Source organism: Eptesicus fuscus, chromosome 4, assembly GCF_027574615.1.
Source record: "Eptesicus fuscus isolate TK198812 chromosome 4, DD_ASM_mEF_20220401, whole genome shotgun sequence".
Lineage (NCBI taxonomy): Eukaryota > Metazoa > Chordata > Mammalia > Chiroptera > Vespertilionidae > Eptesicus > Eptesicus fuscus.
The window spans coordinates 80,169,620-80,193,814 of NC_072476.1; positions in this window are offsets into that span (position 1 = coordinate 80,169,620).

The following is a 24,195-nucleotide window of genomic DNA, read 5'->3' on the forward strand; positions in this document are numbered from 1 at the left end:
TGGGGCGAATGGGCTGTTGAGGAGAGGCACATCTGAGGACATAGCTCTGGTAACCCTTGAAAAGAATAGTAGTTATTTCTAGGGAAGCCTTAGATAAATAGGGACTTTAAATGAAATCCAGACAAAGATCCACCGAGAAACTCTGAATCACTTATTTATAAGTTTACTTGTTAGAAAATAATATCTTGAATTCACTACCACTTAGCATTTATCGAAAGTCTATGGAGTGTTTTTGAAGGATATACAAACCAATGACTCTTCTAGACCCTATAAAATGTATTCATGAGTTGCATGAAACATGCTTGCTTGTACTGCATCATTTTAGCACCTCTCTCTCCCCAAGAGCTTTTAACCAACCTGGTTTTGGGTTTTTTTATGTGTTGTTGTTTTTGTTGACCTGTTTTGAGAGACATTGTAAGAAACAGCCCTGAGATTCTTATTTTTGTATTTACTGCAGGGGTGTTGTTGAGAATCCTATTTACATTTCACACAATCTTCTACAGAAGGACTCATGGGAAGAATGTCCCTCAGGACTTAGTTCTAGGAATGTTTCTGTTTTTTGAGCAACCAGTTTTTTGTTTTGTTTTGAGTTGTAGTTGATAAACAACATAGTGTAAGTTTAAGGTGTACAACATACATTTGAAACATTTATATTACTAGATGATTGTAGCAGAAGCAACACCTCTATCACATAATTATGTGACATACAAGTTTGTTTTTATCTTGTGGACACTGTGGGTCACATAATTTTTCTCCTTGGTCTATCTCTAAGCAAGAGGGTTTCGATTCTAACTTTTTGGTTTTATCTCTCTTCTTGATTGTATTTTATTTTCTCCTGGATTATTGGACTCAATATAATTTCTTTTTTAATCTATTGTATGTTTTTAAAACTATCTCAATTTATTTATGAACTTAGTAAGATAGAAACAAATTAAATAAGACAACAAGGAATATTTTAAATATATTTTCTATGAGAAGTTTTTATGTCTACAAAATCGCAAAGAAACAAAAACCAAAATATAGCACTGACCAATGTAATTATTAACATAATTTATTATTTTGCATGGTTATATAGCAAGAAAATAATATGTATTTGACTCAGTAAAATTGCCCATCCTTTGCTTAGTTCATTAAAACTGGTTTATGTGATTTGATCTGGACCATTAAGACAGAATCTTCTAAATATCTTTCATTCTATTCTAATTGAAAAGCATCACTAATGTGCATTGGGTTACTAGTAATTGGATGAAGAGTGGCTTTAGAAAGAAAATTATTGAGGCTAATGAAAAATGTGGGTTGACCAGAATTTTTGCTGTAATATATTCGTTTTTGTTAATGTGGTAATGTAGTCATTAAGATATTAAGTAATTTATATATACAATTAGACTTTTTCACATTTGAAACAGTCATTCAAGACAGACGTGGGCTTTATTGATTCTAACAGAATATTTTGAATCACCAGAAGGTAAGATACTTGGATCCTTTAGACATAATTGATTGGAATTCAGATTTCAAACAGGTAGATTTTAAGATTTTTTAAGTGTTTGATTCTCAAAAGAATAAGATGAGGCAAAATATAAATAATAAGCTGAAAAATGGATAAATAGTTTTATTATCAAGTTTGCAGAATTTATGAGTTAAAAATCCAACTGGAGATTAATTTAGTAGACCAACGAGAGGTGGAAAGTTCTGAATGATTCATTTGATGGTGTAATTTATCTGTTTCACACTTCCCTGTGAAATGTTCAAGTCCTCAGATTTTAAATTCTAACAGAGTGCCACAAAAGGTACACCCACAAGGCTAAAGAGAAACTGTTAAGCCTCCAAGGCAAAAGAATGGACTTCAATTCCCTGAGTTTATAAAGCAGCACTTACATACTTATGGTGTCTTCACATTTCACATGCAGGAGGGAAAGGTTAGTAGCAGTTCGTTCACTTCATTTTCCCTCCGTGGACCATTCTGATTATTTGTTCCCATAAACATCTGCTCTACTCGGGGCTATAGAACATGACTAGGATACCAAAAATAATGAGGTTTTCATTTTGCCTAGATACAAAATGGTTGAGTGAGGCAAACATATACTTAGACAAGAGAACCAAACCCAGAAGACATGAAATTCACACAGTAATAAACAGAATATATTGTATCCTATATTATACTAAAGTGTTGTGCACCTTAATTGTTTTTTTTTTTTTGCTTAGAATGGGAAAAAGCTTTAATCATGACTCACTCCTAAGTTGTAGTTCCAAACTACAGAGAACATTTTAATTTCCAGCAAATACATCTTGTAAAATTTAGTAAAAATGGAGTCCAGAATTAGGAAACAGGAAATTTAAAGAATAAGGAAAATTGCTTCTTGAATTGTTGCTATGGCCTTAGCTGCTTTCTATTTTTGGCCCAGGGATGGAGGTGGAGTGGGGCTCAGGGTCTGCAGCACGAGTGACAGCTTAGCAGAGAGATCCTGCACCTGATTCCTAGTGTCCCCACACCAGGCACTCCAGATCTGAAAATGCCTGGGACATAACACCAATGAAGTGGGGTGGTAGGGGTGTGTGTGTGCACTTAGAAAATGAGGCAACAGCAGTGATCTTAACTATGGCTGTGCTTGAGAATTATATGTGGAGATTTCTTTTTACCCTATTATTATTTTTAAATGTCTTAATGGCTGTCTAGTAATATTCTTCTTTAAAAAAACCCTCACCAGAAAATATGCTTTATTCTTTTATTTTTTTGAGAGAGAAAGAGGAAGGGAGGGGCACAGGGAAAGAGAAACTGAGAAAAAACATCAACGTGAGAGGGAAATATTGATTGGTTGTTTCCCACAGGTGCCCAGACTGGGGATTGAACCCAAACCTGCAACCCAGGTATGTGCCCCGATAAGTAATCGAACCTGTGATCTTCTGGTGTACTGGACGTGCTCCAACTGAGCCACATTGGCCAGGGCCTGTCTTGTAATATTCTTTTTTAAATTTCTTTACTGATTAAGGTGTCACATATTTGTCCTCATCCCCCCATTCCCATCCCAAACCTCTCCCCACGCATGCCCCCACCCCCCTGTTGTCCGTGACCACTGGTTAGGCTCGTAATATTCTTAAACATTCAGTGTTAATAGGTTTGGAGAGGGACCTAGGTACTTGTATGATTATGAAGTTTTGTAAAAAATGATCATGTGCATTTGAAGCCAAGCCATTTGGCTTCCTATTAACTGATATGAGGATTTAGTGTGTGATATGACTTTCTTGTAGGTAGTGGTGGTGGATACTGCTGATTGAACGAGGCTAGGAGGTTACTGGTGCTAATACTCAGTGTTAAAAAACAAGAAGCCCCATAAATGTTAGTGTCAAGCCCTGTGAGTTCCTCCTGATGCTGCACCGTCCTGGTCACTTCTCCAGTTCCCGGTCAGCTCCTCCCCTTCCAACCAGGGGAAAGTTAAATTTGGCACCGTGGGAGGCCTCCAGAACATCTGGTTGTTCCCTGTGGTTGGTGCCTATGTTCCATTGCTTCAAGTTATTTCTGAATAGGCCTCTGGGTTGGGAGACTCTCAGAAGAGCAGAAGCTCAGTAGAGCAAAGCTGGGAACTAAATAGGCCATTCAAATTTGGGGCTTTCTTGACTGGAAGCTTTCTTTTGTTTGAAATTGGGTGAAATGCATTATTGCGAAAGTGAACCTGTGAATACGGGGATTATGACAGTAAAGCTGCATGTGTTCTCTGGCAAAAGAAATGAACAAAACAGCAAATCCACCAATGGCACCAATTTGAAAAAACAAAACTGAAAATATTGAGAAGATAGCATAGGCTATTCAGCTGAGCTTTTGTTCAGCGCTGCTTAGATACAGATTGTGAAAGTGGAGGGACTTAGGAATTGCTATTGGAAACTTGCCTATGATTTTTTTAAAATTAAAATTCAAACTGTTTCCCCAGGGAGTCTTAATTTTAAACTCTTCTATTTTGTAGTGAATTGACTCAGAGTGTTTCCAGTGTTAATATTCTGTTTGGGCATTTAGAATTAGGTTCACAATGGTGCCTTGTAAATCATTCTGAGATGGGGTTAGACAATTGGATTGCATCCCCAAATCTTGATCAGCCACCGTCACTTCTGATGAGTCTCTGAGGAAGATATTAAGCCTAGAGGATGCAGGGATGTAAGTGCTTGGTCTTTGTTGCTAGTTTTTGGCCCCAAGTACTGGGGAACTGGCCTGGAATCTTTGAAAATCCTACCAATTTCCTTTCCCCTTTGTTACTGAGATGTATGATACCGCACAGGCTGAGTAGGCAACACCTAACTCTTTTCCTTGAATGCCACCTGGGCTCCTCTTAGCTCCTCTTTCCCATAAAGGAAGTGCAGGCCCGAGAAGGAAGGAGCTTCTTCTGAATAGGAGGACCCTGGGCTTGTCTCACTGAATCTGTAACCTGGCTGGAGGACGATCCCCAAGAAGATGAATTCTAAGAAAGGTGGGCACTCTAAGTTACAGAAGCAAAAGGAGGAACTTTGTTTCTCAGAACCCCATAAATGTAATTGTTCCTCTCTACTGAACCCTCTGGGCATTTTTAAACCAGCAAGTTTCTCCTCCTCCTCCTCCTTCCTCCTTCTCCTTCTCCTCCTCTTTTTCCTCCTCCTCCTCCTTCTTCTTTTGGTTGATCCTTACCCAAGGATATTTTCATTGATTTTTAGAGAGAGTGGAAGGAAGAGGGAGAGACAAAGAGCAACATCAGTGTGAGAGAGACCCATGCATGGATTGGTTGCCTCCTGCATGTACCCTGACCAGGGCTGGGGAATCAGCAACCAAGTAATGTGCCCTTGACAGAATCAAACCCGGGACCCTTCAGTCCGTGGGCCGACGCTCTATCCACTGAGCCAAACTGGCTAGGGCAAACCAGTAAGTTTCTTGACCTTTGTTCTGACCCATTTGGGGAGAGGAGTAGAGGAAAGCATTTTGAGCTAGGCCCTAGGGGCCAATGTTAAGTCTCAGGGTGTTTTTACCTGGGAAGAACTCATGCTCCTTCACCATTTTGCCTTTCCTCAGCCCCCAACCTTCTTACCTCCTCTCCAAGGTAATGTAATCTGACTTTTGGAACTATCTAAACATTGTCTAATATGCCTAAAATCACTCTTGGGAAATTAAAAAATGATAGGGTTAATTTTAGATAACATTTTTGGAGCACCCTTTATTTGTTAACCACCAACTATTTTACATGCATTTATTTTATTTATTATTCAAATAATCCTATAAAATAGGTATACCAGTACTACTGAGATAGAGCACGGCATAGTACTTAGAGGTGTGGATTTTGGAGCTGACCTCCCTGCATTTGAATTCTGGCTATGTCACTCCCTAGACTAGCTGTGTGAGGTCAGGCATGTTTCTTAAACTCTCTGTGCCAGTTTTCTCATCTGTAAAGTGGGAATAATAATAACCGTTGTTGTGAAAATTAACTGAGTTAATACCAAAATATGTAAAACTCTCAGAACAGTGCTTGGCATATTATAGACATATAACAAAAATAGCTATTATTATTTTCTTTATTTTTCAGAAGGAGGAAATAAAGTTAAGGAGGTAACAGTTTGTTTAGCTAGGACCATACAGATGAGAGAACTTGGCTTCACATCCAGGTTGTAAGAGCCTAAAGTCCTACAGGAGCATAGTCCTGACTATTGTGCTTACGGTAAAAAGGGCCAGAGACTTTCAGGTCAGAGAAAATGTACCAGGTATCCTCTGTCATTCTCCAGCTCTGATCTCAATCCATGCTGCTCTCTGCTCCCAAGAGGCTGAGAGGTCTGAATTGCATCAGTGGAGTCCCTTGCCTTCTATGTCTGTCAGTGGGGCACCCTGGCTGAAATCAGAGGAAGAGTATAGTTTTTTTCTTGATTTCCTTCCTGTGTGATGGTTTTGGGCTGTTGTTATCTTTTTGGTATAGTGAATGGGTTCGATCAATAGGATTGTTTAAAATAAGGAATTTGGTGCCCTGTCTGGAGTGGCTTAGTTGGTTGGGTGTCCTCCCATGTACCCAGGGGTTGCTGGTTCAATTCCTGGTTACAGCACAAGCCGGGGTTGTGGGCTTAATTCCTAAAAGGGGGCCTGCAGGAGGCAGTGATTGAGGTTACACTTTCACATCGATGTTTCTTTCTCCCTCTCCTATCCTCTCTCTCTAAAAATCAATAAATGATTTAAGAAAGAAAGAAAGGAAGAAAGAAAGAAAGAAAGAAAGAAAGAAAGAAAGAAAGAAAGAAAGAAAGAAAGAAAGGAAAGAAGGAAGGAAGGAAGGAAGGAAGGAAGGAAGGAAGGAAAAGGAAGGAAGGAAGAAAGAAAGAAAGAAAGAAAGAAAGAAAGAAAGAAAGAAAGAAAGAAAGAAAGAAAGAAAGAAAATCACAAGACATGTGGCGTGCCAGCTTTTGGAATGACTAGTCTACTGTTCTATAGCTGCAAAAACGTCAAGGACTCATGACTCTTCAGTGAAGAGATAAACAAAGCAGAGAACAGAGTCCCTGTGGAGGTATGGCCTTCAAGTCTTACCCCAAGACTTGGATATTTGCTTTTCCCTTTGGATGAGAAGAAATATAGTTCCTGAGTCCCTTCCTCTACAGTCACCAACTCTGACCCTTCTCTATATGCCTGAGATGGAGTAGGGCAAGGAGTCATAGTATGTTCCCTTAGAATTAAAGACATTATTACTTAACCAGGGCTCCCTGGCTCCTCTCTGTGGGTTTCAGATAAACTCCTGACCCACCCAGAGGCTGAAGAATTGCACAGGGTACATGACATGTATAGAGGGTCTTGAACTGCTTCATTGATTTCCTTGCAAAAACATCGCTAATCTAGAATCCTTGTGAGGGAAACAGGTTTGCTCATTAGCACTGTAACTCCTGATATTTTTTCTATTCTTGACCAATTTAGATAGATTGGTACAATGTTTGTTACAGAGCTGGTGGGTGAATTTGCTTTATTGTCAAAAAGATGCATAATGAATGGGGCCTTGTCTGAGCTAGTGCCTGTGAATGATTTATGCTGCCAGCAATTGATCAATCGCTTTTCATTTGGAAACCTCTACTTTTCAGGGGAATATGAATATGATCTATATAATCAAATTAGGACCAAAGCCTTGCAAAAGGAAATAGACATGACTTGAATCTTTCCCTGCCGTGACATTAGCAAATGAGTGCTCGGCACTTGGATTGAGGATGAGGCTTTAGTTTCCCAAAAGGTAGTCTTGGGAAAGATAGTTAACGTTTGGCCTCAGTTGCCCATTTGTGAAAGGAGACAACAATAACCACTTTTCTTTTCTTCCTTTCTTGAGATGTTGACAATTTAGTAACAAATAAAAACAACGTAATATTTATTGAATGTCTCCTATCTAGACCTCATGTGGAATGATAGAGAATATATGAGATATGTTTATAACTTCCTAAGACTTAGTTTTGTCATTTGTAAAATGTGAGCATTGGATTCAACCAATAATTCTGTCAAGCCCTAAATCTGGTGAAAACTATAGCCACTTCTTAAGCATTTATGAGATGCAGGCACTGTGTGAAGAAGCACTTCATATACATATGATTTAATCTTCACAACTACCCTGGGAAGGTGTACTATTTTTTTTAACTTGCATTTTAGAGTTGAGGAAAATAAGACTTAGAAGGATAAGAGTAACTTGCCCAGCCATGAGAGCATGAATCTAAGCTCTCTGACCTCAGCTACTACCCTCTACTTCCTCTTGAGAGTCTATCCTCTACTGGGCTATTGTATTTGCCTTATGGGAGGCACATGATCTGTCCCCAGATAGCTATCTACCACTCCATGTGCTAAATTTGTAACCAACACCATTACCACCAGCCAGCAATGGAGGACTTTGAGTTATTGCTTATATAATTAATCTAGACTAGGGTATCTCAACTATTAACATTTTGTTCTAGATAATTCTCTTTGTGGCGGGGGGGCACCATGTGCATTGTAGAATGTTTAGAACCATCCTTGGCCTTTACTTACTAGATGCCATTTGCAACCTTCCCAGTTGTAACAACAAAAATGTCTCTGGAAATGTCCTCTGGGTTAAGAACCACTAACCTAGACCTTGACTGTGGATTCAGACTCCCGCTTTGTGTGTGTGTGTGTGTGTGTGTGTGTGTGTGTGTGTGTGTGTATTCTGCAAAGCACTTCAGATACTTAATAATGTTGACAGGAGCCAGTTAGCCAATGAATTTATAGTTGCAGGAAGCACACACACGGTAGGGAATGAGGTGGATACATGGTCTTTTTCTGTGCTCTTGTATGAATTCTGTAGACAGCCTCTGAGTTACTTCATAGAGAAGTTGTATAGGTTAGTAATAAGGACACAGATCTGGAGTTAGGTGACCTGGCTCCTATACACGGCACTGCCACTACTCAACAAGGCATTTAGCCTCTTTGGGCATTAGTTTCATTATTTGCCGAATAAGAAAACTGGGCCAGATGATCTCCAAGGTTTCTTCTTGTTCTAATAACTAATGATTTTATGTCCAAATAGTGAATAACTCATATGGCAAATTAATTCTTTCTGAGAATATTATAGTTTGTGACATTGTGGTTGCTTATTCAATTATAAAGCAGCAATGAATGCCACCCCTCCCATTCATTCTTGGATTTTTTTATATCCTTTCCATGTATAAATCTTAAATATTACTAGTCAGAGCCTGGTTGTTGGTCTTGGAGAGATCTGCCTTAAAGAAAGTAGGAAAATTTTCCACATGGTTTACAGCTGGTCCAATGGAATGAAGGAATCCTGCCTCAAAATAGGTTTGTGTTGCGCTTCACAAACCGTATCCAGCAAGAACTCAATTTTGTTAAAAAAAAAAAAAAAAGTCCAATATATTGGCTTTCCCTTCCACTATCCAGGTAGGGATGATCTGGTTTGTTTTATTCCCTTTTACTACAAAGATGTAAAGAGAGGAGCAGCAAGGGTAGGGAAACACTGCAGGGATCCTGCCACATGGCCCCAGTTTCCATGGTTGGAGATCCCATTAAAACATATTTATCAGACAGAAAGGTACCTTGTGGCAACAGCATTATAATGTGAAAGGTATTTCCCGGAGTTATACCATGTGGCGGGCTGGCCAGTTTGCATTGTTTCTATATAACATAGGTTTCTGTAGCAGTGGTGGGGTACTTTAAGTTTTGGGGATCAGCAACTATGCTGTGTTCAATTCAGAAAGAAAGACCATTACAGAGAATACTGTTGGATACCCTAGACATATTTTGCCAAAGACCTTGTAGTTGCTCTTAAAGGGTATCTTAAGCCCAAAGTGCCCCAAACTCAACTGACCATGTACTTCCATCCATGTTATTCCTTCTTCTGTGCACTGTAAAGTAACAAATGACACCATCATTCTCTCACCCGCCCAAGCCAGGAAACTGGGTGAATTCCTTGATTTTTCTCTCTTTTCCTTTCCCTACATAAAAATATAATAACAAAGTCCCATTGTTTTTTTTTCTCCTTATTTTTCTCAAACTGGATCTCTTTTATCCTTCTCCACTATTAATATTCGATCAGGCCACCATTATCACTCACTTGGGCTGATTCTATCACCTCCTAAAACGGCTCCTAACCAATAGTTCTTCCCCTCTCCAATCCAGGTTGTATACTTAAATGACAGTGATTTTCCAGGAACTCCAAGGTGATCATGATATTCTCATGCTTAAAATACCCATTGCCCCCAGGACCCCTATAATGGTTAAATATTTCAGAGAAGAAGGGAGAGAGAGAGAGAGAGAGAGAGAGAGAGAGAGAGAGAGAGAGAGAGAGAAAGAGAGAGAGAGAGAAACATCAATGACGAGAGAGAATCATTGATTGGCTGCCTCCTACATGGCCCCCCACTGGGAATTGAGCCCACAACCCGGGCATGTGCCCTGACCAGGAATTGAACCATGATCTTCTGGTTCATAGGTTCAACCACTGAGCCATGCTGGCCAGGCCCCTATAATGGTTTTTAAGGCTCATCATGACTTGGACTTGCTTAGACTTCTAACATCACCTCTTACCACCTCCTATTCTGTACTCTGAGTTTTAGCCATGCTGAAATAACTTCAGTTCCTCCATGACACAGTGTTCCTTTTATCTCCAGGCCTTTTCCATACTGTTTCCTCTGCCTCAGATGCCATAAAGAAACATTAGCAGCTTGTGGTTAGGAAGGTTAGAATAGTCATTGGAAAAACTGCTATTTGAAAAGCATTTCTTAACAGGTCATTTATCATTTGGAAATTTCTGGTTGAGAGCATAGAAAATCTATGGTTTAATTTCCAAATTTTGCACCTCAGCACCTTTTTGATATTTACCTTTTTCTCTCTCTCATCCAGGCTTATGAACCAAAAGTATGCCTTTGTGAAGGTGGAATTTCCAATTTTCTGGTGATAATCAGATGAAAGATTCTGAAGTAGAAAGACCTGATCTGCATTTTCACAGATTATACCATCTGTGCATAAGGTAAGCTTTCATGCTTATACTGGGGGAAATGGGTTGTAAAATTGTGAAGTTTGTGAAAATCAAAGACTAGGGTTAAGTAAGAGGATAAAGAGCAAATTTTAGGAATGTGGAAGATAAAAGGAGTAAGGATTAAGGTGTGGGTACAAAAATTCCTTATTTATGGTAGGCTAGAAAGAAGGACTCAATCATATACTACTAGAATTGGAAAGAATCCTCATTTTATTGATGAGAAAATTGAATCCCAGAAATATGAAATACTAGTATCCTGGTCATCACCACACAGCAAAGTCGTAGTGACATCAGAGTGCCATTGTGGCCAGCAGGACGGGATTCCTCAGCACATTTTAGATTTTCCCTATCAAGCTTCTCTTTGGGTCATCCATGAAGCAGATACACAAACAATATTAAAGTGACAATTTCCTTGTATTCTGTAAAGCAATATGGCATACCAGAGAATGCTATGGATATGTTATTGAGTAGTAATGACTGCTGATCAGAGGGATCAGTAGCAGCGCAGAAGCACCCAGGTTGAGTTCCATAAACTTCTGTCGCTGAAGGACTGTCAGCTGTGCATTACTGGGGTGAGGATATGCCCCCTGTCAGGCTGATTTAGTGCTTAATGTCAATAGGAGATGTGGAAGGAAATTACAGTGCAGTTCTGAGATGGATGGCTAAGGTGGCCAGGGTAAAAAGGAGAGAGAGTAATTGCAACATGACCATCAATTTCGTTACTTGTGAGATAATTCTGGTGTCACAGATGACTTTGACATAAGGGACTCGAGCTTTTTCGCTGTAATTGAAAAAGAAATCATGCTTTAATAAAGCTCTAGGTCCCATCCAAAAGGCTGGTAGTGGAGTGGGAAATAACCATTGTTGGACTGCCTCAATCTCATGACTGGCGAGCCTATTTAGAACCCTATTCCAGAAAATGATTTCTTAACAAGTACATCACACCTGCCCTCATTGTTTGGTTGGGATAGCCAGCAAGGAACCCACAATATCCAACCTGCATCCATCCCCTCCCACATTTTAGTGGTTCCAGAGAGAGTTACACCAAGTTGTCTCACAGCCCTGGTGACTGAATCTTTCCAGGCCAGAATTACAAGGTTTCTTGTACCAGCCTTTCAAAGTGCACCAGACAGTGAAGGGATTCTAGCATCACTCTCAATATCTTGCTATACTGTCCAAGTCAGAAGTGAAACTTGTAAAATTCAAATGAGACAAATTAAAAGGTTTAAATCATTAACATTCAGGATTTTAAAAGCTTTAGTAATTACAGGTGTCTCTTTGGGTCATCCATGAAGCAGATACAAAAACAATATTAAAGTTCAGTTCTGTGATGGATGCAGATTTATTGAATGAAACAAGTGAAGGATAGAGAGAAGAGGGAGCAGGAGGAGGAAGCAGAGAGCTTCCAGAACACAGTATAGATCTGAGACCTGTGGAAGGAGAGAAGGAAGGAAGAGGATTGGGTATGAAGGCTGTAGTCTGCTGTGCAGTCCCTGAGCAAAGATTTCCTGTTAACAGACTCTTGTGTTGGTCAGGAATGGTCTGGTTCTAGTTCCCGGCTATGCTTAGTCATTGGCTGGGAGGAATGTGTAAGGAGTGAGACCTAGGCATGAATGCTACAATGAATCCAAAGATATGGCTGCTGTAGACTGTCAGTCAACTATACTCTTTTTTTTTTTTAAGTTTTAATTGATTTCAGAGAGAGGAAGGGAGAAGAAGAGAGGGATAGAAACATCAATGATGAGAAAGAATCATTGATCAGCTGCCTCCACCCCCCACTGGGGATTGAGCTCACAACCCAGGCATATGCCCTGACTAGAAATCGAACTGTGACTTCCTGGTTCATGGGTTGACACTCAACCACTGAGCAACACAGGCTGGACAAGTCAACTATACTCTTCATGGAAGGCTCTTGGCCACCCATAATGCAGAAGACATTTAAAGATGGCTGTTGTAATGCTTTAGGACATACTCTCAATTAATATTAACCTGTTGTATGCCATAAGGATCTGTAGACACAAGCAGTGGACCTTCCCCACACACCATGTGCACCTATATAAAAAAATGTTTTCCCTAAGTGGCAGCCCTGACCAACTTTAAAATCATTTTTTGTGAGAATTTTCAGCTGAAAATATTAAAGAACACCCAAATTGTGAGTAATATATTTATTTTTATAATATCCATTGCAAATTGATTTTTTAATTAAATTCAAAATATGGTGGCGTGTGGGAATGGTTTCCATTTTGGATGCATGGTAGTTAACAGGTTAAAGTCTATAAATCTCTGTAAGTCATATAGTGTGAGTAGAGAAGCAAATTTTTTATAAGACAAATTTTAAAAGTTATCCTAATATATAAAAACCCAGGGTCTGTAACGACCGACCGAAGACTCAACGGAACACTGGAAGTCAGTCCTGCAGTCAGTACTGGTTTGCTCTGGTGACCCAGCACTGACTGCTGAGGGGGCTGCAGATCAGGCCCGGAGAGAGCCCGAAGAGAGAGGCAGGGTCTTATCTGCAGCCTCTGTGGCAGCTGTTGATCAGCAGTTGCCTCTCTCTTTCTCTCTGGGCTTTGCCAGCAGCCACTCCTCTGTTTCTCTCTGGGCCTCCATTGGGGCTGCTGATCAGCCCCACCTCTCTGATCAGGCCTGGAGATAGGCCCAGAGATGCTGACTGGCATAGAAACTGACCAATCAGTACCAAATTGGCCAGGAGGGGAGGGCAGTTGGGGGCAAGATCAGGCTGGCAGGGGAGGGAAGTTAGGGGTGATCAGGCAGGCAGAGGCAGTTAGGGGCGATCAGGCCAGCAGAGGAGAGCAGTTAGGGGCAAGATCAGGCAGGCAGGGGAGGGTCATTGAGGGTGAGATCAGGCCAGCAGGGGAGAGCAGTTGGGGGCAACCAGGCCGGCAGGGGAGGGCAGTTGGTGGTGAGATCAGGCTGGCAGGGGAGGGCAGTTAGGGGTGATCAGGCAGGCAGAGGCAGTTGGGGGTGAGATCAGGCCAGCAGGGGAGAGTAGTTGGGGATGATCAGGCAGGCAGGCAGAGGCAGTTAGGGGCAATCAGGCAGGCAGGCAGGTGAGTGGTTAGGAGCCAGTGGTTCCAGATTGGGAGAGGGATGTCTGACTGCCAGTTTAGGCCTAAACCGGCAGTCGGACATCCTCCAAGGGGTCCCCAATTGGAGAGGTGCAGGCTGGGCTGAGGGAACCATCCCCCCCATTGCACAAATTTCATACACCAGGCCACTAGTGTGTATATTCATCAGGAAACAATGGGAAATTCATCAGGAAACAAGAGCATGCTCTCAGTTATGGACTACTATCAGTAGAAAACATGTTTTTAATTTAGTAGAGGTGATGGAGATTCACTCAATATAGCCTCACTCTCTTGCTTGGTTCTCTCATTACCAAAAACATTAATTTTTCAATGCCAGGCTAGGCTATGGGTATAGTTTATCAAAATGTTGTAATTCCTTGGCATCAACATGCACCATTATTGAACTAGGAACATGAAAGAAAGTGAGAATGTTAATTTGGGGTAAGCTAATTAAGAGGGTTGAGATTAAGAATTTATGATTATCATCATTAATGGCCTAAGGGTAATTGTCCCCTTCTCTAAAAATTGATTACTTCATAAAGTGAAGTAATTCCTAGAAATGCAGAAACATTAGTCAATTTGTTTACCATGAGGCACAACGAAGCCTTAATAATTGTCATTACTGGATATCAAGTTTTTGTCAGTATAAATGAAACTTCATTTTTCTACCTGATAAAAGGAAGATTAGGAAGGTTAATTCATATGCTTTCCTGCAACCATCAGCCATGCCTTTCATAAGCTGGAAGCAATGGAGCAATAGGGTTTTATTTCCTGCTATAAGTGCTTAAACTTTCCCCTCCATGTACAGTGACTGGTTTCAGATTTCACCCAGGAAACTATGGGGGTTTCCAACCAATAAGAATGACATAATAATATGAAGAGGAGCAAGGGAAACAAGTTATAGAAAAAGAAGGGGAGAAATATCCCTTCAAACATCATCAAGATATGACATCCACACCTCCTCTTTCCTACATTAAAAGGATAGTGGTTGGCATTAGTCTTTAACAGCTGAATCTTTTCTTTTAAAGTTATGATTGCATATTTTATTACTAGAACCCTTTTTAGCCTTGAGGATTTCCTTTTATCTAGTACATATTCAATTTTGGACAAATGAAAATCAGTGACTCACTTTGCACGTGGCTGAGGACAGGATGGCAGTACATCTGGACAAGGTAGTAGGAGTTGGAGTATGAATGAGTTCTCTGAAGAATCAATAACATGTTTACTAACATCATGTTCTCATTGTACCTCATCAACTTCTAGCTGATGTGTCACAGTTGGGTTTAGTGGATAATTTCCTACTTCCTATGAAAGACACTAAGAACACGTGGCCCCTATTGGCAGTTGCTTATGTCTGAGATCTCCCTGAAGTACCTAAGCACTGTGGAGAGTTTGGAAACACTTCCAAGTTCATTAAATCTTATAAATTTAAAGCACTATTTTTTTTTAAAGAATTGCTTGACTTGAAGAACTTGGGGAAGGAAAATAATGTAAAAGTTTAATAACCAAGATGTAATAAGAAACTGTTAAGTACAAAACACTGAGGGAAAAAGGGAAGTATCTACCATAATAATACGCTAATGTTTTGCAATAGCAGCATATTTCTCATTGTCTAAATTGGAAATATCTTTCCCTGGTTTTCTTAAAAATGGTTTGGACTGCATGTTAATTCTCATCGTAAAAGCAGGTGTTAGCTGCATTTTGATAACTTTGTAAAATCCCTCTGTCTTAGATTAAATTAAGCTGAAGATTATCAAATTAGGTGTTGAAACTGTATTTTGGATAATTTCTTAGACCCATATGTGAGGAAAATTAGTAACAGATGACCCCCCACCCCCACCCCACTTATAAAGAGAATTCTGGCTTGACTAGTGTCTTAGTTTATTTGGCCTGCTACAGCAAAATACCATAGACTGGGTGGCTTATAAACAACAGAAATTTCTTCCTCACATTTCTGGAGGCTGGAAACTAAGATCAAAATACCTACAGATTTGGTGTGTGGTGAAGGCCAGCTTTCTGGTTTATAGAGGCACCTTCTCCCTGGCTCATCACCTGGTAGAAGGGAGGAGCAAGCTCTTTGGGGTATCTTCTGTTAGACACAATGGTAAGAGCTCCACCCCACAACCTAATCACCTTCCAAAGGCCCACATCCTAGTACCCTGAGCCTTGAGTCAGGATTTCAACATAATGAATTTTGGGGGTGGGGTGGGGAGCACAGTTATTCAGCACAAACATTTAGACCACAGCAGAGTATTTACTCTCTTCTCCTACAATATTCTTCAAAGGGTCTTGCCTTGACAGATTTGAGCTTCTAAGCTTTTGTTGGTACAGAATAAGGAGTAAAGCAGGAAAGAACCTATGGACAGAACTTGCAAAATTAGTTTGAGAGAGAGCAGAAGAGTAAGATTAGAGAGAAGCTGAGGTGCTTGTAGGACATGGTGGGCAAGGAAAGGGGGAAGGAATTTTAAAAAATGTGGGCTTGATCAATGTATATCTACTTTTTTTGAGAATTACAAATAAAATTTTGAGTTATTTTACTATTTTTTTCTGTTTGCTGGAATTTTATTTCTCTGATCAAGATGCTGCTTAGTGTTTTGGTATTGTGTGCATGAATGCTACATCCATAACCATGATTCCTTCATATACATAAAGCTACTTCCTCTTCTTGTATCATCTCCATCATCTATGTTGGAAAATGCAGTAATCACATGACATATCCATAGTCCTTTTATGCACATTACAGAGGTAGTGTTACAGCTATATTGCTTTCTTATCTCTATCCCAATAACTCTTAAAATTATGTCTGGAACATTTATACTCATAACCAATTTAAGAATTATAATGTTGTCTAATATCAGCTACTTTTATTAGATTTTTTTATCACCAGAGGTCACAAGCCTAGAAGGTTACCATATTATTGAATGTGATTTTCCTTTCCTGAGTCTCAGTAATCACTGTAGGGTACCTCAATAAAACAAAAACATTACATATACGGTGTCTTCCAGGGAGCTGAGAAAAGAACCAAAATAAATATGGAAGTAAAGATAATGATAACACTGGAGCACTTTTCATGACTGAAAGACATAACTTGCCCCAATACCCCTTTCATCAGGGAAACTAAGGTAGAAGGAACATGCCTAAGGTGGGATAATTCTTGTGTCTGTTTAACCAATCAGAGATGTTTGAGGATGAGAGAGAGGAAATTTACTAGGAAATGGAATAATAGTGGTGATGCAGCGAGATTTATTTGTTATAGGGGCTCCTGAGGAGCAATAAATGCAAGCTTGACCCTGGGACCTGGGCTGTGTCTGTGTGTCAAGAATCTGTGTTGCTTGAGGATGAAAACTATTCCATAAATTTCTCCTCTTGTGAGTTGTACGGATAAAAGGCACGGTATTTCTGAAAATATAACATTTTCATATTTTTCTTTCAAGCCCAGATTAACTTTTTCAACTCTCATCCAGAGCTCTTGATTTGCTGTTTCCTCCTTAGCTGACCAAGTCCATGATCTTTTAGCACTCATGTTCCTTCTGTATGTACTTTCTTCTACCCGCCCCTGAGCTTAGTGCAATCCACTTTATAACCTGGTTCTACCCTCCTTATTGAGATGTATTTGCCATTTACTCAAGAGGAAAATTAGCCTTGTGGGGAAAATGACTGAAAAAGGCTTTGAAAACACTTGCTCCCTTAAAATTGCTCAGAAAAGCTCCCATTTTGTGACTCCTGGCTTTTCACAGAAGTGCTCCAGCAGAGAACTACACATGGTGAGAATAGCTGACGATCTGTCATCATCCTGCAAATGTGCCTTGCCACTGAGGCAGAAAGCTTTGACCGTATATTAGATAGAACTCTAAATGAGGTAATCAGAGCTGTTCAGTGGCTTTGCTTAACCTAGCAGTTTGCTACAAAAGCATTCTTGTTACTCAAGACCCTAACCTTCATGCTTTAGGGAAATTGTTTCCCATTTGGAGAATATAGCCTGTCGAATAAAAATATGCTTAGATATGCTTGCTTTGAGGTAATTTTTCTTTACCCTTTTAGATCAGCAAGCTCTTTTTTTTTTCCTATGGATAAAAGCTCTGGCCTATTTTCCAAAACGTATGCATGGATGTAATCTAACATTGTCCACAATTTTCTAAAACTCATAGACCACAGATGAAAGTCTCTAGGAACCTTGGTGGGTATCTGAAGAACATTCATCATCCTTTGAAATTCCAATGTCTTAAAACAGAAGGTGGCTTTGTTTGTGCATTGGCTTCTCATTTGTATAATGACTTCATAGCAGAAAATTAGGAGAAAAAATATTTTCTTCTTGCCTTGATTTTTTAAAAAAATGAAAGCTATGGCAAACTTGCATTGTGTTGTGAAGGAACCGCTTTAATCTGAAACCATGATTTTCCCTTCTTGTAGGAGTTCCCTGGGCAAACCTACAATAGAAGCAAAGTATATATATGTTTATGTTTTCCCACTCAGTAAATTTGTTATAAAACCTGAGTCATTTATCACTGTGTCATGGAATCAATGTACACTGAGCCCCAGAATCTTGCCGGAAGGTTTTCTCTGAGGTTCTCAGAGTAAAAGGATTAATTGAATCCAGGGTAACTAATGTAGATCACGTAGTGACTCACAGCTTTTTTGACATGTGTCTCTTCTAACTCAGCATTAGCTTTTCCTAGTCAGATCGTGTAGATTCTTTTTAATTTCCCATTGTCTGTATTCTCTAGTACATCAACATAGCTGATCACATTCTCCCTTTATTATTTTCTGGAGTCTGTGTATTTCAAGGCTTCTTAACCATGGCTGCACACTGGAACCACCTGGGAGGCTTCCAAAACTATTAAATTCTTGGATGGTCTAATCCCTAGAGATCCTGATTAATTAGCCTTAGTAATGGGATGTTTTGTCTAGTATTTTCTTGAACAGCTTTATGGAAGTCTAATTGACATGCAAGAAAGGGTATGTAATTCAAGTGTACAATTTGATAAATTTGACACATGTATCCGCACATGAAGTCATTGCCAAAGACAAGAGGGTGAATATTTGCATCCTCACCAAAGGTTTATTCGTGCCCCTTTGCCCCTTCTCTCTTCCCACTCCACTCCTCTCTAACCCCTCCCCAACTGTAGATTAGTTATATTTTATAAGTTTTTATATAAATGGGATAATACAATTTGTATTCTTTATTGTCTGCCTGTGTTTACTCAGCATTTATCCATATTTTTTGTTGTCTCGATTGTTCATTTCTTTTTATTTCATACTAGAGGCCCATTGCATGAAGATTCATGCAATAGGCCTTCCTTCCCCTGGCTGCCGGCACTGGTTTTTCCTCCGGCACCCAGGACCCAGGCCTTCGCTCTGGCCACTGCCTTTTGTCTTCGCTCTGACCGGAGCCTTCAGTCTGTAGCTCCCTCTGCCCCCCTGCCCTCCCCCTCATAGCAAGCATCCCGCCCTGCCCGGCTACTCTGCACCTGCATGGGTGCTGCCCAGAGGCCCGGAGCAGCTGGGGGGCAGGGTGTTGCCATCTTTGTTGGGTTAATTTGCATACTCACTCCTGATTGGCTGGTGGGTGTTGCTAAGTGATGTCAATTTGCATATTTCTCTTTTATTAGTGTAGATTAGTATCTCATTGCATGGAAGGGGAGGAATGCATCATTACTGATTGGGGGGGGGGGTGGTGACTCCAGGCCTCCTTAAATAATATTCAGTGATCCTGCATGGGGAGGCAGTCTTGTTATCACCTAGAAGGGATAAAGAATTTGTTCTACAAAGCTGGAGAATGGTGGTTATTATTTAAAAGTTTTATGTCTTATTAGCCTGCCCCTTTCCCGATCTTTGGGTTACAGAGGGCAGAATTTTTTTGGGGGTAGGGCAAAGGGCTGTTTTTGTCTGGGCCCATTGGCATTTGCTACTTGCCAATTTCTTAAACTATAGGTCTGGAATATATGAGACAAATAGAAAACCCAGAGGACCATAGTTTTTTTTCCTCATATCTTGAGGTCCCTTGTCAATCTGCCTTCTCTCCACTTTTCAGAGTCCTCTTATGTTTACCTTATATATAAGACATCCAGGGATTTTAGTTGTGCTTTGTGGGAGGAATATGGACAAATACATCTACTCCATCTTGCCAGAAGGGGAAGTAATCCATATGCAAGCTTTGATTAGGACATTTTTGTGCTAGATCAAAAGATAATCATCTCAGACTTAGAGAAGTGGCTCAGTTGGTTGGAGCATCATCCCATACACCAATAGAGCACATAACTAGGTTGAGGGTTTGATCCCCAGTCAGGGTGTGTGATTGATGTCTCCCTTTCTCTCTCTCTCTCTCTCTCTCTCTCTCGCTCTCGCTCTCGCTCTTGCTCTCTTGCTCTCGCTCTAGCTCTCCTCCACCCCTCCTTTCCTCTCTCTCTCAAATCAGTACAACAACAACAACAACAAATCATTGGGTGAGTTAAAAACAACAACATCATCTCAGCCATCCTTCTCTGACCAAACTGGAGAGGGCTGTACTGACTCTCACCCACACTGCTGCATTTTACACTGGCCAGGAGGTAGGTATTGAAATTACTACAATGCTTATTTAAAAAATTTTGTATCTTTTACCAACCTCTCCCTATTTTCCTCACCCCAGCCCCTGGAAACCACTTTTCTACTCTTTGAAATTAGTTTTTACTCTTTGGAATTATTATTATTTTCCCATTAAAGTAATTAAACTTCAGAGAAATTAAATAACTGATAGAAGTCATACAGCAAGCAAGTCAAAGGGCCTGGTCTGACTGCCTGAGGTTGGCACCAGCAGGAAGGAAAGGAAAGCTAGTTTCATGTGAATTAGAGAAGATGATCAATATTCCTGGGGACTGGAAGGTCAGAGGTGTTTGGTGGCCATAGTGCAGAGTGCATGCTCCGTGGGCCGTGATTTCCCCGCCTCAGCCATTAGAGGATCACCCTTGTATTTATGCCATTTCTCAAGGCCACCTGACTTATTATTTACTTAAATTGTTTTTAAGTTGAGTCACTTCTTTTACTCAATTAAATATCTTAAACAAAAAATATGCATATAACCATGTGCTAATTATATTTACTTTATATAATATGTATTTTTATTTATTTTTGTTGATCCTCACCTGAGGATTTTTTTTTTTTTCATTGATTTTTAGGGAGAGAGGAAGAGAGAGGGAAAGACAGAGAGAGAGAAACATATTGATTGGTTGCGTCCTGCATGAGCCCTGACCAGGGCCCAGGCTGGGGAGGAGCCTGCAACCCAGGTACATGCCCTTGACTGGAATCGAACCCGGAACCTTTTGGTCTGCAGGCTGACGCTCTATCTGCTGAGCCAAACCAGCTAAGGCAATATAATATATGTATTTTTATACATATTGAAATTAATGCCTAACTATAGAAACAATAGCTGTCCTGTATCTCACCCAAAAACTGGTCCAGAATCACCTTGCTGTGCAATCCATACCTTGGGCCCCTGACTTTGGTGCCTGAAAGGGCTCTAATGAAGGATGATTGCAGACATGTATTTAGTATTAGGGCCAAGGGGTGAGAAGGCTCTTTCTCACCATTGTAGCAGTTGTAGTGATGAGATTTGGTTGAAGGACTGCATTTCCCTTTACTCCTGGGTAACAGCTTCCTCTGTGTTCCAGACGATCCTGTGATCGCCTTTCATAGGCTTGTTGTGCATTAAGGGCTCGGCTTTATGAAAAATTATCTCATAGATAGAAATGTACATGTTGGTGTCTGATTGGCTCAGCTGGATCCAAGACTTAGGGGATACAAACCTCTCCCAGTATAATAACTCAAGTTTTAAAAAAAGATATCTACCTCTACTTCACCTACATGTATACTTGAACATATGTTGTTGTCCTGCTTCTTACTTTCCACAATCTCAAGATCATTTTAGATTTTCTCCAATGATGAGTTCTTCAGAGGTTGAAGAAAAGGTCCTATCTATGGAAATAAGCCTTACAACTCAAGAAATGATGCCAGAAGCATAGAATAAAAACCCAGCTTTGATCCACAACACAGAGAAAGAAATTTGACTCATTTGGGAAAAAACATAAACCTTTAAAAAAGAATCCTCTAACAATCATATCACCAGACAGCTGAACTGTTGCAGGGGAATAGCATAGCAGGGGTTTTACTTATTCACTTAGAGGACTTCAGTCTCACTGGCTTAGACACAGGCAACACCAATCCCGAGAAACTCATTTCACATCTGTTTTCCTGCCCACAAACTATAATTGGTGACTGATTGCATACAAGGTGTTTTTCCTCCTTGACCTTTTTGTCCTGGTCATTTCCTGCCAGGGGTTGGAACAGGGCACATTTAGGCAGAAAGTGCTTTCCCTTTGCAGAGATGAAGCAGTTGCCTGGCATCTCGAAATGTTTCTCATTTGCAACATGAAATGAATTGCTTTATGATGAAAGGACCTGGAAAGGAGAAGAAAGCACTTTTAGACCAGCTTTTAGTAATAGATAATCAGCCACATACTTGGCTGAGGAAATCACCATCCATACTGAAATTGTTTCAGCCAGACGATCTCAGGTCCCTTGTTTTCTTTCTTGCTGTAGATATAATCAATGGCAAACAAGTCTCAGCCATTAAAAAAGAAACTAAAGGCAAATATGGCCTGGCCAGTCCTTTGCGGGGTGGAGGGGAAGCTGTTTCCTGGAACTGATTCACCTGAGATGTGCAGCTTTAAGTATTTCATTTTCATTGGAAGGGTAAAGTAGCTGTGAAACTGGTTAATGAGACTATAGAGAACAATAGATTTCTTCCTCTTACACTTATATTCTATCGTCTTTGAAATTATTGTGCTAGGCTTAATACCAAAAAATAATGGCTTCTGTTGCTGCGTAATGTTTTTGCTAAAATGGGAAGGTCCAGATGGAGATGAAGTAGAAAATTTGAATTCTAGAAGAAGGGATGTCTTGAGACATATTTGGAAGTCAGTTTAGATTTTTAATTTTAATTAATAACAGGCTGATCCTACATTTATTGAAGGTTGTAAGTGTGCTGGCCAGGAATTTTATTTCTGTCCTTTATATAAAGCATGTACCGTATTTTCTGGCATATAAGACGACTGGGCGTATAAGATTTTCCTGGGTTAAAAAGTCGTTTTATACGCTGGAAAATACGGTAGTCCAATATATCTAATCCATTATATCTAATCCCATCAATATAGTCCAATATACCGTATTTTCCGGCGTATAAAATGACTTTTTAACCCAGGAAAATCTTATACGCCCAGTCGTCTTATACGCCGAAAAGTACGGGTATTTCTATTGTATAGAGAGAGCCTAGAATATTCATGTCAATATGTCTTCTTGTTTATCACTTGCACAGTTCTGAATGGACATTTGAAGTTCATTTGTCATCTAATTGAAACTTTAATTGCTAATTAAACACATCTAATATGTTTCTTTATTATTAAAATCATAAATGTATCATATGAACAGTGTAGAAATGGAAAAAATATTATATAAGTATGTATTTTTAAAAGCAAATAATCTTCCCACCGCAACCCCTATTCTCACCCTTTTGAGGTGATTGTATTTACAACCCGGTACAGTGTCCTTCCACATCTTTCCCTAGACTCTTCTAAAAATATACATATATACATATAATATACATTTCTCTCTTTCTTAAATTGGCATGATACTCTATACATGTAGCAGATGTAGTTGTCTACTCAATGTCTATTTTCAAGTGTCATCTTAAAACATACTTTCATATACAGCTCCACCCCCATGAAATCACTTGCTCCCTCATTAAAAGGAAAAATAACTCCAAGTCTCATGTATTTACTTCATTGAACTTGAAGTCTAGGGTGTCCAGGTGATGAGCAATCCTCTCCATCAAGTCTTCATGAAGCTCTTCATGGTCCAGAAAACTATGCAAAAAGATGTTATTTATCTCAACACACTCAGTATTCCATAGTGATGATTGAAATGAGTAACTAAAATAAAAACTATTTGTAAAAGGGATGATGGGGAAACAATACACACATGCCATTGATCCATGATACATGTCATATCCTACTGAAGAGGAAGGTGACATTGTCTCCCCAAGGAGTGCAGTGCTTTTGTTTGCTTTTGGTCATCAATCTATAAGCCGATGGTTCTGTTCTCTGGGGCAGACTTCCTTGCCCATATATAAGATAGGCATTAGGGATGCTCTTGTGAGGAGATGTGAAACTTTAGCAGCAACCCCTTCCTGTTGCTGCAAGTTCAGGGACCCTAGGGATTACCTTGGGTTTGAATAATTGCAGATTGTTACCGGACAAATTTGGGGTTGCTTTGGCTACACAGGTCCTTTGAAATTTAATGTCTCCTTATAAATAATTCAATTGGTTAATTATCAGGAAAAAAAGCTTTTGTAGATACATTTGATTCTTGGAATTTGGGGTGTCTGGCCATTGGTCTTTTGGTTTAATAGCCTTAGTGTTAAAGCAATTTAAACCCATATCCTTTCACAATCTGATCGGTGCCACCAGGCTTGACCCCATTTCAAAAAAAAAAACACAAACCCAAAAACCACCCACCACAAGCCTACAGAAAGTCCTTGGAAGTTTTGGCTCTTTCTTTGTCTTAAGTTTATATTCTGTTAAGTCTGCATTCTCTCCCTCAGCTTTTAAATGGGG